At 36.0% G+C, this 13,312-nt stretch overlaps 2 long non-coding RNA genes across 3 annotated transcripts in view; one reads left to right on the top strand and one right to left on the bottom strand.

Annotated features, from left to right (window-relative positions):
- The first annotated feature begins 304 nt into the window (after window positions 1-304).
- Window positions 305-13,312, top strand: part of LOC111427878 (uncharacterized) — a 32,545-nt gene continuing 19,537 nt past the window's right edge. Inside the window, exon 1 of the long non-coding RNA XR_011640661.1 lies at window positions 305-813. This is a non-coding gene — a long non-coding RNA (uncharacterized lncRNA). The remainder of the gene's footprint in view (window positions 814-13,312) is intronic.
- Window positions 5,047-6,145, bottom strand: LOC111415116 (uncharacterized). 2 transcript variants are annotated; one of them, XR_011640706.1, is made up of 4 exons: window positions 5,734-6,145; window positions 5,371-5,675; window positions 5,221-5,312; window positions 5,047-5,163 (listed from the first exon to the last, which is right to left on the bottom strand). It is a non-coding gene; the product is annotated as an uncharacterized lncRNA (long non-coding RNA). The 2 variants fall into 2 exon arrangements; XR_011640705.1 differs by having other exon boundaries at window positions 5,371-6,145.

Below are 13,312 nucleotides of genomic sequence, written 5' to 3'. Positions count from 1 at the left end.
TTAATAAAAACTAAACCTTTTTCATTTATTATTTAAATAATCTCCTTAAATAACCAAAAAAAAAAGTTAAGTGAACACAATAAAAAAATATACTTTAAAAGGTAAGTTTAAATGAGTAATAATATAAAAATATTTAAATTTGGCGCTTTTAAATAAACGAGTGGTGCAACCTACCGATAAATTTTTAATTTAACACAACGAGTTAATTACCAAGGTCGGCGTATAGATGGCGCCATCATTCTAATATGTTAAATATGTCTGACCATGTGATCGACAGTTACGCGACTGAAACTTTGAGGTTAGTTAGGCGGTGATTGTCGATTTGACGTTGTTCCGCGTACATTTCAAACTTGAATTAAGGTTAATTTGAAGGGTTTTTATAATGTATTTTATTAGAAAATATCGGTTGACAGGTGCAGTTTGATGTTTTGCCCCTAACCTTGAATACGTCCAATGAGAGAGTGCGCCAGTGTCTTTCGGCCAATAGAAATCGCCAAAGCGCCAGGGTCAACAAATCCTTGTGAAATAGCAGAGTTTTCGGCGGCCATGTTGAAAACAACCTTTACTTGGACGTGTGTGATTTTTTAAACGATTTTCGCTCCATTTTCCACGGATTTTCACCCTTTTCTTCGTTATGGGCACGGTGCGGTGAGTTCTTGTACGACGGTTCGCGTTTTAAGTGCCACCGTACGTTCTGCTCGAGTGACACTTGGCGTGTTTTGATAAATGTGAGACCTTGAATTGTGTTTGGCTGGACGGAAGATAATTTTCGGCAGTTTCGGATACATCTCATTATGAATTATATTATTTCAGGTAAGTTTATGGGTTTATTAAAGGTGTACTTGTTGAAATTGTTACAGTAATCGTCTCGATTTTGTTTAAAACTCATTCTAAAATGTGGGTTTGTTAATCGATATAGGTTAGGTTCACTTTTTTATAACCAGCCTCCTATATTGGTAAACACGACTATCCCACATTTTATTTATTCAAATTTACTTTTTATATCCATATTTTTTGTTTACAAATATGTTCCATATTCAATTTTATTCATATTTTGATGGAAGTTATTTAAAATTTTAATTGAATCCCTAAAAAACTCATCTATATATCTTTATTCAAACGTTTTTTTTTTAGTATGTACAGAGGAAGTCAAAATCAGTATTCCAAGATATTACTATTGATTACTAATTAATTAAATAATTACACGTCTCAAAAAACGTTCAAATACGTTCTACACTTAAGTTAAATTTACACTTTGATTTTTATTTTTAGAACAACTTGTTTTAAATTTGGCATGAACATATTTTCAAATATTTGGATTTAAATATAGGATGAATGAATAATGAATTTTATATACAGGGTGTGTCAGGTATGAATAAAAAAATTATGTTGTAAAATTAGTAACACAATAAACCATTCTTTATCCTTCTTAAGATATGACAGGATAAAGTTAAGAGTTCGCAAGTTTGAGTACTACTAGATAATGAATTATACTAAGCAGGCTTTGCTTATGTATTGCTTTAATATTGACACAAACGTTTATTTGAAAAACTATTAAATTATTCCGAATATAATCTTTTAATACACTGATGCTGCAAGGCTACAATATTCTGTACAATTTCCTAACCGCCGTTTGCCAAATGTACAAAAGTTTATTAATGTAGTTCGAAGACTTTGACTAACTGGTCAGTTACAACCCAAAATGAAAGATCGCGGTCCTTAAAAAGATTTCACTCATGAAGATAAAATTTTGGAAAGCATTGAAAACAATCCGTAATACATCACATATGTCTGTTTGGAGAATTTTACATCATAACTTGTTGTATTCCATCCCACAAAAGATCAAAAGTTACCGGCAGATTATCCTCTAAGGGTCGAGTTTTGTGTGTGGTGAACTGATCAAAATTCCGTCGATAATCAGCTCATTAATAAAATTATGTGGACGGATGAGGCGTGTTTCAGTCGTCAAGGAATTCAAAATTACCACAATAATCATACCTAGAGTTATGAAAATTCACTTTCTATACAAGAACGGCGGTTTCAACATCAGTTATTGGTGACGTTTTGTTGGGTCCGTATTTTATAGCAAACCGGTTAATATTTACGGAGATTCATATTTACAACATCTACAAGGTATACCAGATGTTGTACCTTTGCAATACATAAGGAATTTCATATTTATGCATGATGGCGCCCCGCCACATTTTAGTAGAAATGTGGGTAATTGGATAAATGCAACAATCCCCTGTCGTTGTTTAGGACGTCATGGTCCTATAAATCGATGCCCAGATTTAAATATGATGGATTTTTTCTACTGGTGTGAAGTTATCCATAAATCCCAGCAATAAACTTAAAACATTAATAATTCCGTAACCAATACGATTTGGGTAACCAAATTTCACACACAGGTCACTCTTACCCTCAAGAACAGCTAACCACCCCCATTTGGTAAAAAAAAAATTTTTCAACCCTCACCCCCGAAAAAGGGATGTTTTCGCCCTGATGGGCACCTTCGAATTAAACGAAATTCTACCACATAATAGAACACACTTCTAAGTATTTTTATCAATTTTCAAAACACCGTAAGCCCTAACGGTTTTCGAGAAAAACAATCAGTATTATAAACCGCGGATGGGACTTTAGGGGTGAATTTGACCCCGTTGGGCACCTCCAAAATTGACGAAATTTTAGGATGATTTAGAGGATGCCTTTAGCGATTGAAATCAACCATCCAAACACCGTAATGTATTACGGTTTCGGAGAAAAAAAATGTGTTATTAGACACTATAGGTATACAGCGCGGCGCGGACTTTGGGGGTGAATTTGACCCCGTTGGGCACCTCCAAAATTGACGAAATTTTAGGATGATTTAGAGGATGCCTTTAGCGATTGAAATCAACCATCCAAACACCGTAATGTATTACGGTTTCGGAGAAAAAAAATGTGTTATTAGACACTATAGGTATACAGCGCGGCGCGGACTTTGGGGGTGAATTTGACCCCGTTGGGCACCTCCAAAATTGACGAAATTTTAGGATGATTCAGAGGATGCCTTTAGCGATTGAAATCAACCATCCAAACACCGTAATGTATTACGGTTTCCGAGAAAAAAAATGTGTTATTAGACACAATAGGTATACAGCGGGGCGCGGACTTTGGGGGTGAATTTGACCCCGTTGGGCACCTCCAAAATTGACGAAATTTTAGGATGATTTAGAGGATGCCTTTAGCGACTGAAATCAACCATCCAAACACCGTAATGTATTACGGTTTCCGAGAAAAAAAATCTGTTATTAGACACTATCGGTATACAGCGCGGCGCGGACTTTGGGGGTGAATTTGACCCCGTTGGGCACCTCCAAAATTGACGAAATTTTAGGATGATTTAGAGGATGCCTTTAGCGATTTAAATCGACCATCCAAACACCGTAAGGTATAACGGTTTCCGAGAAAAGAAAATTGTTATTAGACACTATAGGTATACAGCGCGGCGCGGACTTTGGGGGTGAATTTGACCCCGTTGGGCACCTCCAAAATTGACGAAATTTTAGGATGATTTAGAGGATGCCTTTAGCGATTGAAATCAACCATCCAAACACCGTAATGTATTACGGTTTCGGAGAAAAAAAATGTGTTATTAGACACTATAGGTATACAGCGCGGCGCGGACTTTGGGGGTGAATTTGACCCCGTTGGGCACCTCCAAAATTGACGAAATTTTAGGATGATTTAGAGGATACCTTTAGCGATTGAAATCAACCATCCAAACACCGTAATGTATTACGGTTTCGGAGAAAAAAAATGTGTTATTAGTAGGGCCCGGAACTTTTGTAACGGTACGATACGATTTACCCCCTCCACTTGTTCTCCTAGAAAATGAGTCGGTGGCGTCAAGTCAACTCACCTGATCGGTTGTTATTGACGACCGACGATCGGTTTTTTATTGCGCATCAATGTCAACATTGTCAACTGTCAGTACGATTTCACTGTTGTTCAAATGTGCAGTATTCGACGCTTTTCATCCGCATAATTTCGTCAAATTTGCTATTTATCTTTCTTTAGTTACCTTTAATTGGAATTTGGAGTTCTGTTTGAGTTCGTATTATAGTTTTTTTTAAGAATTGTTTTTAGTTTCCCTTTGTGGTAAAATTGTTGTTCGGATTTGAAAATTGTTCAACAAATTGTCGAGAACAATATACCTTTAACTCTTAAGGAAAAATATGGTTCAATAGCTCAGTATTTTATTTATGCTCCACTTACAAATTGTGATGTTGAAAGATCATTTTCTAGGTACAAACACATTTTAACGTCAACTAGAACGTCATTTACAGATGAAAGTTTAGGGATGGTTGTTTGAATATACGTTAACAGCAATATTTTTATATCCGTATCCGATTTGTGATTGATATTACAAATCGGATCCTGTTTGTTTGAATTAAAGTTATAAAATATATATTTTTTTAATATTTTCAAATCGTACTGACAGTTGACACTGACGTGTAATAAACCGATTGTTGGTCGTCAACAACAACCGATGAGGTGAGTTGACTTGACGCCACCGACTTATTTTCTAGGAGAACAAGTGGAGGGGGTAAATCGTATCGTTCCGTTACAAAAGTTCCGTGCCCTAGTTATTAGACACTATAGGTATACAGCGCGGCGCGGACTTTGGGGGTGAATTTGACCCCGTTGGGCACCTCCAAAATTGACGAAATTTTAGGATGATTTAGAGGATGCCTTTAGCGATTGAAATCAACCATCCAAACACCGTAATGTATTACGGTTTCGGAGAAAAAAAATGTGTTATTAGACACTATAGGTATACAGCGCGGCGCGGACTTTGGGGGTGAATTTGACCCCGTTGGGCACCTCCAAAATTGACGAAATTTTAGGATGATTTAGAGGATGCCTTTAGCGATTGAAATCAACCATCCAAACACCGTAATGTATTACGGTTTCCGAGATTGTCTGAAATTTTAGGATGATTTGGAGAGTGGATTTTTGATAGAAAAAAAAACTTTTGATAAAGAATGAAATCTATTATATTAATGGTCTGTTTTACTTATAATTAAATTGTGTAATGGATTGAGAATATTATTATAATTAGTTGCTACCGCGTTCCAAACCGCTTCCAATCCTTGTTCATTTAAGTGAATGCCATCCCTGTGTAGAAATTTGTATTAAACACATAAGAAAAGAAAAATGTTCACGTTGTGTTACCCTTCCATCATGTTTCTGTTAACAATTGCTTCAATGTCGGTACAATTGATTTGCTTTTCAGCACAAAACCGTCGAATGTAATGATTGATTTCCTATAAAGGCATAGAGAGTATTTATTTATAGCATGACATAGAAATTATAATATCTTACGTTCACAGACTCGAAGTTTTTGCAGGGAGGAATTGTGCAAATTTGTATTCCTTTAGGATTTAAGGAAAGAAGGAAGCGGAAGAGGTGAGAATATTGGGACTTTAGTTGGGATGGTGATGTTTTGTGGAGTATATCGTTAGTTCCTATCATTATAACGATATGTCGTTCAACAATATCTCCACAAAACCAAGGGGAACATGTTTTTGGAATACACTTTGCGCGCCGCAAAAGTTTTAGTATTGTTTGACCGCCTACTGCTAAGTCGAGGAAATATTTTCCGTTGCTTGTCCGTTTTGATTGTCGTCCTAAAAATATATACCATTAGTAGGAATTAACTTCATATCTGTTAAAACAAATACTTACTTTGTATAGTACGTAGCATTCGGCAAAAATTACTATCGCCCAAAAACAGTAATTTCGTCGGCATCTTCGCTGGTCACTGGTTTTAACAAGAGATAAGCAGAACAACTGATCTCTGCAATAGCTGAGGAACCTTTATATATTATTAAGTTCTTACCTGTGTTACAGTAATATCGATGGCTATGATTGGTCAAAGCCGGTGTAAGTGTACTTACAATGCACTAACTCGTAAGCCACGTACCTGCTTAAGTGACCTTTTTGCTGAAAAGAAGTTAAAAAGGAATTCCCTGTACATTTATTAACATCAAAAATAAGTTTCTGAATATCACTATTTCTTTATTAACTTCGCGCTTCTAAATGAAGACGTCGTTACCTCGCCAAATATTAATATATATATATTATATATTTAATTAAATATAACTATATTTGTAATTTCTAATTTATATTATATATAAATATAATAACTTATTTATACACAATATATTATATACACAAAAATATTAACGAAAATATCGAAGCAGATTGATTCTAAAAAGAACCGATAAAATATCCATAAAGCGCGAACTACAGCAAAATATATCAACTAGTGATCTCCGTCCCCAATAGAATAGTTTAAGCACATTTATAAGTTTACTCCTCACCCTTCTGGCAAAATCTAAAAAAAAACAAAGGCGCTCTAAAACAACGCCGAATAAGTCGGCAACTATTTTCCCGGAATGCACTTATAATGCAAAAAATATGGACATATTTTTTCCTTAATACCTGCGCCTTTTGTAACTGCACATGGCGGAGTTCTTACCCTTTGTCAGTAACGACTAAAAGCTCATAAAACTACAAAATGCCTTTCTTAACAAAATTTATTTTTTCCATGAAATATTAAGAGTTTCGCAGTTTTCATAATCTATTAAAATCGCTAAAGGCACCTGCTATCTGGTCTACATACGTGTACAATTTAATAACAAATTTTTTTCTCTGAAGCCGTTAAGGGTTACGGTGTCTTGACGGTCGATTTAAATCGCTAAAGGCATCCTCTAAATCATCCTAAAATTTCATCAATTTTGGAGGTGCCCAACGGGGTCAAATTCACCCCCAAAGTCCGCGCCGCGCTGTATACCTATAGTGTCTAATAACAATTTTCTTTTCTCGGAAACCGTTATACCTTACGGTGTTTGGATGGTCGATTTAAATCGCTAAAGGCATCCTCTAAATCATCCTAAAATTTCGTCAATTTTGGAGGTGCCCAACGGGGTCAAATTCACCCCCAAAGTCCTCGCCGCGCTGTATACCTATAGTGTCTAATAACAGATTTTTTTTCTCGGAAACCGTAATACATTACGGTGTTTGGATGGTCGATTTAAATCGCTAAAGGCATCCTCTAAATCATCCTAAAATTTCGTCAATTTTGGAGGTGCCCAACGGGGTCAAATTCACCCCCAAAGTCCGCGCCGCGCTGTATACCTATAGTGTCTAATAACAGATTTTTTTTCTCGGAAACCGTAATACATTACGGTGTTTGGATGGTTGATTTCAATCGCTAAAGGCATCCTCTAAATCATCCTAAAATTTCATCAATTTTGGAGGTGCCCAACGGGGTCAAATTCACCCCCAAAGTCCGCGCCGCGCTGTATACCTATAGTGTCTAATAACAATTTTCTTTTCTCGGAAACCGTTATACCTTACGGTGTTTGGATGGTCGATTTAAATCGCTAAAGGCATCCTCTAAATCATCCTAAAATTTCGTCAATTTTGGAGGTGCCCAACGGGGTCAAATTCACCCCCAAAGTCCGCGCCGCGCTGTATACCTATAGTGTCTAATAACAGATTTTTTTTCTCGGAAACCGTAATACATTACGGTGTTTGGATGGTTGATTTCAATCGCTAAAGGCATCCTCTAAATCATCCTAAAATTTCATCAATTTTGGAGGTGCCCAACGGGGTCAAATTCACCCCCAAAGTCCGCGCCGCGCTGTATACCTATAGTGTCTAATAACAATTTTCTTTTCTCGGAAACCGTTATACCTTACGGTGTTTGGATGGTCGATTTAAATCGCTAAAGGCATCCTCTAAATCATCCTAAAATTTCGTCAATTTTGGAGGTGCCCAACGGGGTCAAATTCACCCCCAAAGTCCGCGCCGCGCTGTATACTTATAGTGTCTAATAACAGATTTTTTTTCTCGGAAACCGTAATACATTACGGTGTTTGGATGGTTGATTTCAATCGCTAAAGGCATCCTCTAAATCATCCTAAAATTTCGTCAATTTTGGAGGTGCCCAACGGGGTCAATTTCACCCCCAAAGTCCGCGCCGCGCTGTATACCTATAGTGTCTAATAACAATTTTCTTTTCTCGGAAACCGTTATACCTTACGGTGTTTGGATGGTCGATTTAAATCGCTAAAGGCATCCTCTAAATCATCCTAAAATTTCGTCAATTTTGGAGGTGCCCAACGGGGTCAAATTCACCCCCAAAGTCCGCGCCGCGCTGTATACCTATAGTGTCTAATAACACATTTTTTTTCTCGGAAACCGTAATACATTACGGTGTTTGGATGGTTGATTTCAATCGCTAAAGGCATCCTCTAAATCATCCTAAAATTTCGTCAATTTTGGAGGTGCCCAACGGGGTCAAATTCACCCCCAAAGTCCGCGCCGCGCTGTATACTTATAGTGTCTAATAACAGATTTTTTTTCTCGGAAACCGTAATACATTACGGTGTTTGGATGGTTGATTTCAATCGCTAAAGGCATCCTCTAAATCATCCTAAAATTTCATCAATTTTGGAGGTGCCCAACGGGGTCAAATTCACCCCCAAAGTCCGCGCCGCGCTGTATACCTATAGTGTCTAATAACAATTTTTTTTTCTCGGAAACCGTTATACCTTACGGTGTTTGGATGGTCGATTTAAATCGCTAAAGGCATCCTCTAAATCATCCTAAAATTTCGTCAATTTTGGAGGTGCCCAACGGGGTCAAATTCACCCCTAAAGTCCCATCCGCGGTTTATAAGAATGATTTTTTTTCTCGAAAACCGTTAGGGCTTACGGTGTTTTGAAAATTGATAAAAATACTTAGAACTGTGTTCTATTATGTGGTAGAATTTGGTTTAATTCGAAGGTGCCCATCAGGGCGAAAACATCCCTTTTTCGGGGGTGGGGGTTGAAACAAATTTTTTTTACCAAATGGGGGTGGTAAGCTGTTCTTGAGGGTAAGAGTGACCTCTGTGTAAAATTTGGTTACCCAAATCGTATTAGTTACGGAATTATTAATGTTTTAAGTTTATTGCTGGGATTTATGGATAACTTCACACCAGTATTTTTTCTTCTGGGGCTACATAGTGTACAGTGATGAAATTGAAGATCTCGCGAATTTACGTTTACGAATTGAAAATGCCTTTGAAAATGTATCTATCAGGAATAAATTTTCGAATGTGACGTTTAGAACTTAATGTACTCATTGCAAAATGAAATTTGTACTCTTTAATCCAGGAAAGAGAGTGTCGAATTACACCAAATCCCCTTATCCAGTAAAACACGGTAAGTATTTTAATCCATTCAAATTCGGCGATTTGCGGGCAAATCCACCCTTATAGTCTAATCCGCCCTATAATTATGTGAATGTGCGACATTATCAAATTTACTCATTAATGTAGTGATCTTTTCCAAATAGTCGAAAAAGTAATAAATATTTAGTTATTATTTTGATTTACTTCACAACAGGCACTATACTCTGAGTAGTAATTGGCACATTTAATGCATGGAATACTGATTAATAAGTTAGAAACGCATATACTGTGTCGTTTGAAATTGCTATATTTACACCGTTTGATATTTAGATCAGATGGTCCAAATATATCATGTTCAAACAGTGCAAATGAACTCCGCAATTTAAATCAATGTCATTTTGAATACACGCTAACTATTACGTAGTTAGCGCCAATCTCGATATGTGACGTTGTACTTCATTACTGTGATGACTGTGAATATTATATAGTGTAAGTGTCATTTTTCCGTGCAATTTTGGAATTTATTAAGTAGTCGGATACAAGTAGGATTATTAAAAATCGATTAATAAGGGTGAGTAATAAGGATCTGTGTATAAAGGATATAATAATAATATATAATAGATTAAATTGAGAAGGAAAAAGTTTTCTTGTGTGAAGTCTATGATTACTTCAGCTATAAATCAAAATTGCATATGGATTTAATTTTATACTGTATTCTTATCCATGACGAATATGCTAGAGGTCATGAAAAAAAAGGTGTTGAACATCCCCATTGCTAGTTGTAGGTTTTTTGGATGAAGTAGATACAAGAGAAGAAATGACACTTCGGTGATCAGTATGCTCAACCTCGGACCAATTATGTGCCAGACTCTGATATATGCAAATGATATAGTTCTCATTTCAGCCTAGGAGAGGAAATTGTAACTGGCTGTACTCGAGTGGTCAGAAACTCGAAAGGAGAGGGGCATGATGCTGAACAAGATGAAGAGTCAAATCGCAGAGAAACAGGTGGATAACATCCACATCGAATCCAAATATACAGCTATCAATATCTAGACACAGCAATCCACCAGACGGGCAAGCTTACTGAAGAGGTCAGTAACAGAGTGCACAAAGCTACCAAGGCTTAGTATATCCTCAGTCGGTGTATGTTTGGAAAGGATTATGTAAGACGGCAGGCCAAGACAAGGGGTTATAAAGCGGTCATTGAGCCTATACTTACCTATAGCAGTGAAAGCTTGGCCGTAAATAGACGGGACATCAGTAGATGCGGTCTAAATGAAATGCCTCCGGAGGGATGCAAGAAAGACGACGACACAGAGTACGAAACAGCCAGCATTCGAGAATATGCAGCCGGTCGAAAAGATGACTGAGAACAATTTGGGAAGATATAGTAATGTAGAAGACTATGTAGTAGCTCAAGGGTCTTGCTGGGGAGAGGGAACACTTCAAAAAATGGATCCGTGTACATCTCCCCCTAATGCCACGATAGGGGCACGCTGGAGAAAAGAAAGAAGAACAAGATGTTGTATTCTTAGTCATTTTTTGCACAATTCGTAGATGGGGATGGAGCTAAGAAAAAGGGGAATTAGTGAACATCTAATAGAAAGGATAGAATATACTCGGAGATTTTTATAATATATCAATACTTTTTTACTAAATGACATTTTTGAACGAGATTAATGGTTTTATAAAACCCATCTTTAATTTAATCCAACAGCCTGAACCGTTGATTAACGTCTCACTTAGCATCCATTAGTAATCAATTTTTGATTGGAGGTGTCGTTAATGTTATTTTAAAAACCATTATTCGATTAGCGATTGGGTAAGTGGTTCGAACGATTAGCGCGCGCATAAAGTTAATGTGACGTTAACATAGCTTTATTAAACTGAATCGTGATTAAAGTGATACTGTTTATAGAAATAGAAAAAATAGAATAGAAGATTAGGGAAATATATAAAGATCACATCTAAGACGGTGTTGTTACAAATAAATGGATAAAAGCTCCAAACATCGCAAAAATTGCCAATTCAAGTAGATAACGTTTCGCGCAGTCTTAGGTGAGCGATTTAAATCGTCTCTATCTTTCTCACACACGTGACTAGTTAAATGTTTAATTAACACTATAACTTTGCTTGAATAAAAATCTATCCCATACTTAAACGATTTTTAATTTATTACTTTTCCCACGATCGTGGAATTAGCCACAGATATAAAAATAAAACAATAGGTGCTTTTGCGCGTATGATACCTTCACTAACTTTACACGCATTAAAAGCAACGTTTATTATCCGCATCCAAACTTTTTAAAGTTATAATTGTCCATAATTGATTTCGTAACCGCAGTACTCGGTTTGATTCAAAATTAGTTCAAAACAGTTATAAATCACGAGTTAGTGATTTGACCGTCAGTGCAAACTTTAATAATGCTGTTACAAATGAAGATATGTTACGTAGTGGATATTTCCATTGAACGGAAAAATTAATAAAACTACAAGTACACTCTTTTCCGGTTAACCTGTTTTGCTTAAATGGTTGGTCCAAATTTTGTTACTGCACTAATTCTATGATAAGTGAAAATTTGTAGTGGTTGGATAAAGTTCTAAATTTCGATGCTTTTTCGACCTAAATAATTGATAAACCATTAAACTGTTCGGAACTATAGAACTCTTGAACTAAAACTGGCCTAATGAGAACTCCTTAATAAGTTTTCCTCTGTCAAATTGCCGAAAACGATAGCACTTTAGTATTTGATGCGACTATAAGCTGCTTTTTCCCTAAATCATGTGTTATCTGTCATTATTCTACACACAAGGTATCGAGGTAAGCAGTAAAAAAATATTTAATGCGTTTATCAATTAGTTTTTTAATTACCTTTTCTTCTAAGCACCTATTAGCGGATGAAAAAAACCTTGATTAAAGGTAATTGAAAAATCCAATTAATCATTAAATAATCAATAAACTACTAACGAAATGTGATTAAGAAAAAAAATTTAACGATCAAAAAATTGTTTTCAATACATTCGTTTTTCGATGAATTTCTCACTTTTGTCTTAAATATCGTTGATGATTAATCAAACCCATATAAAGTCAGTCGGTATCGAAAAGCATGTTGTTTGCGATATTGCAACGGAAAGGAAAACGACATTAAGTAGTGTGTGGTGTTTTTAGTGTATCGATGTATCAGTTCGTTTCGTATACTATGTACACTAACACATAAAAACGCACACAAACGGAAATTCCCTCGCATACACGGAAAGAGTCTACCAAACAGAGAGTCCGTCAGACGTTTGCACGCAATTTGAGCAAATATTTTTTCAGCCGGGTGCAACGACTGATGAATGGGGTGTCTCGTTATATAAAAAGGTACGTCGTAAAAGTTACTCAGTATTATTGTTACCAGACAAAAAAAGCCATAATGACTTCACTTATATAATTTGTTTTTAATATTATTATTATTATTTTTCGTTTTGCTTTTTACGATTTTTTTAAAGGCATAAAACTTTTATGTGACTTTATATAACAACACTTGACCGCGAAGACACTCAACATTGTAGAGAGATATGTTGTGGTATCTAGGTTCAATAACTTTTGAGGCCCTGATATCGTTCGATAATTTCGCTTATTTTTGGCGAGTTTATGTACTGTTTGTACGAAACGCTCAAGGCGAGATTAGGGGGAAACGGCCACATTTTTATATATACCAACACCAAAAACCACGTATCGATATCTTGTTTTTTTGTGTGTGTATGAGTGTTATATATTTTTGTTTAACTTTACTTTGGTCTCTAACGGATGTTGTTTCACTTTCTTATCGCGAATACTTTGCAATAACAAAAATTCCAATTTAATTCTGATTTCTGTGGGGCTTAAATTTAAACGTTAATAATAAGACGGATATCATTCATATTAATGGATACTAACTTCGTACAATTTCCTTTTCTTTTTAATATCTCAACCTGGGATTTAATGGTGTGGTCATGTTTATTTCTTTTTGTTGTGGTTTTCCACGTGCCACCCGAATAAGGAGGTAATAAAATCTTGTTTTACTCACGTGTCTTCAAGCGGTCAACAAATTT

The sequence above is a fragment of the Onthophagus taurus genome, chromosome 6, assembly GCF_036711975.1.
Source record: "Onthophagus taurus isolate NC chromosome 6, IU_Otau_3.0, whole genome shotgun sequence".
NCBI classification, from domain to species: Eukaryota; Metazoa; Arthropoda; class Insecta; order Coleoptera; family Scarabaeidae; genus Onthophagus; species Onthophagus taurus.
The sequence above is the reverse complement of the archived record's forward strand: the minus strand, read 5'-3'. Positions and strand labels throughout refer to the sequence as shown.